The sequence below is a fragment of the Tenrec ecaudatus genome, chromosome 2 (assembly GCF_050624435.1).
Source record: "Tenrec ecaudatus isolate mTenEca1 chromosome 2, mTenEca1.hap1, whole genome shotgun sequence".
In the NCBI taxonomy this organism is placed as follows: domain Eukaryota; kingdom Metazoa; phylum Chordata; class Mammalia; order Afrosoricida; family Tenrecidae; genus Tenrec; species Tenrec ecaudatus.
In genome coordinates this window covers 55,784,134-55,786,910 of record NC_134531.1, presented here as the reverse complement: position 1 = coordinate 55,786,910, position 2,777 = coordinate 55,784,134, and the positions used below count along the sequence as shown (strand labels likewise).

Genomic DNA, 2,777 nt, shown 5'->3' with positions numbered 1-2,777 from the left:
ATTGACCACAGTCGGTCAGGTGTCTGTGCCAGACTACCAGGAGAGGCAGATTATGCAAGCCTGCTTAGAAGAATGGACAATATGATTGAACCACACTACTGAATGATGATCATATCCCCTTTAAAATTATTTTCTCTATAACCCTTTGCACTCCCCAGCTACTGCTACCCCATGTGACATATCTCTCTCTGTAGAATGAGGTTTTACAAAGTTCATGGGGGCAGGGGGGCTGCTCGCTTTGGCCTCACATATACTAAAATTGGAACAACTCAGAGAAGATTAGTATGGACCCTAGGCAAGGATGACATGAAAATTCGTAAATGGGATTGAAAAATAATGGGATTTCTCCATAAACATTTTAAAGCCACTTTGTAAGGCATCCAATCATGTAAAAGGCTGAAGTTCCCTCTATATTAGTTGTCACTTGATAAATTACCCAAAAAAGCTCCTAAAATTCATAATGTAAAACAACACACACAGATCATCTCATGCAGCTTTTAAGTATCTAGGAGTGGCCAAGCTGTGCGATACCGACGGCAGGTCTCTCAGAAGTTGTTGACTGAAGATCCGTCCTCTAGTCTCAAGTAGTGTGTTCGCTTAGGTCAGATGGGCAGGTTTCAGTTCTTTGCTAGATGGGTCTCTTCTCTTATGACATCTTGGGAATATATCAGCTTTTCTTCTTCCCCTCTCCCCCTAGAGTAAGAGAAGAGAGAGAGAGAGATCCCAAGAAGATGTAGTCTTTGATAATCTTACCTTGAAAGTGACCAGCTATCACTTTTGTGGGATGCTATAGATCACACAGATCAGCCCCAATACAGTGTGGAGGAAGCTCCAAAAATATGTGAATATCAGGACCAGGGGGACGGAAGCTCACTGGGAGCTGGGCTTCTATTCCCCACGAATAAGGTTGCTCATCTCTCATGTAAACCCACGGCTGTAAATAAATGCCGCCTGGCTTTCAGCTTCCACCATGCAATAGCTACTCAAGGAGGAAATGCAACTTAAATAGTCTCTCTAAAAGGTCACTTCACCTCTCCCAGTGTCTGACTTCCCCTATGTAATTAAATGGTGCTGGTGTCTTAACCTTTTGGTGTCTAATATCCAAAGAGGCAACATCACTCTTCTATAAAACATTTGTACTCAATAATGTCTTCAATGCTATTTTTAAGACTTGGATTGGGGTGGTGATTATGCTTTATATGTTAGCCATCATAAGACATTGCGAATAAAACCAAATAACATCCCAGACCCACTCCTACTGAGTCCATTCTGACTCACAGCACCCCGATAGGACAGAGTCGAACCACTCCCCAGTGTTGCCGAGACTGTAAATCTTTGCAGAGACAGACTGCTCCCTCTTTCTCCTTGTGGAGTAACTGGTGGGTCTGAACTGCCCTCTTTGTGGGTGGCAGTCAAGTGCTTAACTCACTGTTCCACCAAGACCCCTTGTAGAGCAAATATATACCTGCTTGTTTGCCCTGCTCCTTTCTAGAGAGCTGTGGACTATGTGAGCAGAGTGTGACTTTAATTAGGATGTTAGAGGGGTTGGGAAGTGGTGACCAGGCATCAGCATCCCCAACACTCAGGCCAACACTGCCCAAACTCCATGACTCCTCTACCCGGGCTCTACGGGGGTTCATCAAAAGAAACCACTGTGAGGCTTTAGGGGAAAGCACACTTTTAGAAGGGGAAGACAGTTCCCATTTGAAGAGAGAAAAAACATCATGGCCATGATGATAATAAATTAGGCCATGAATTTTATGCATTCATTATTTTTGAGAGAAAAAGGGAGAGATCCTTATTTTCCTTTCTTTGTTAATTGTTCTAATAGCTGAAGAAACTAAATGCTCCTCCCTACCTTCTCATTCTAAGGAGAGAGTTTAATTTACTGAATTCCTCCAGTTGGCCTCTTATGATTGTACCAGTGTTGTGCTTCGGATTCATTCAGCTCCACTCTGCAGTGACTGATGCAGGCAGGCTGTAGAAGCCCAGGGGAGCTGCCTTCTTCCTCCTCCATTTCCTCCTTTGGTGTCTGTGCACTGGCTGGCTTTCTGACCATTCGAAGGTCTGGTGCCCCAAAGCCCAGTATGTTCTCTGTGCATGGCCCCCGCTCCTATGGGGTCCCTTCCCCTCCCCGGGCGCCATATGACTCTTCTCCAGGAAAGCAACACCCTCCTCTGGAAGCTGGCTGTGTTGACATTTCTCCGCTCTCTTCCTCCCTCCTCCTGGCATGCTGGTTTAATCAATTTTACCAAATGACTTTCTTGGCAGCGAAAACAAAGAAAATGCAGAGCAAGTTCATGGCAATCAAAAACGGTGCTGTTGGTCATTTCTCTGAACTGTGCAGAGCGGTTCGGTCATGGGAGGGATTTGTAGTGATCTAAATGATCAGATGCCTCGGCGCAGCACTGCAGGCGCCTGATAATAAACTGCGGAGAGGAGGGGCCAGGCACCCGTGCTTGCTTTCCCTGCTCTATGATGAATCCCCCAGACACCAGCCAAGGAGACAATATAAAACCCCAGCCCTGACAAGCCAGATATTGGCTGTTTTGAAATAAAGAGTCCTGGCCCTTTTCATTTTGCATGCGGAGGCTCCAGTCAGACGTGGTCCACGAGGGTGTACAAAGTCATCAACAGGGTGAGCAATGGAAACTGCAGCCTGATTCTATAGACATCTTTTCACATAGGCAGGCACCTTCCGAGATCTCTTGGGCATCCAAAGATGGAAGAACACCTTGCTTCTCGATTCTTCAAAGGGCAGTCGAACTCCCAAATGG

General features: G+C 45.8%; 1 non-coding gene across 1 annotated transcript; it reads left to right on the top strand.

The window, feature by feature from the left end:
• The first annotated feature begins 231 nt into the window (after window positions 1–231).
• LOC142442006 (U6 spliceosomal RNA) lies at window positions 232–338 on the top strand. Its single transcript, XR_012783276.1, has one exon. It is a non-coding gene; the product is annotated as a U6 spliceosomal RNA (small nuclear RNA).
• Window positions 339–2,777: the final 2,439 nt, after the last annotated feature.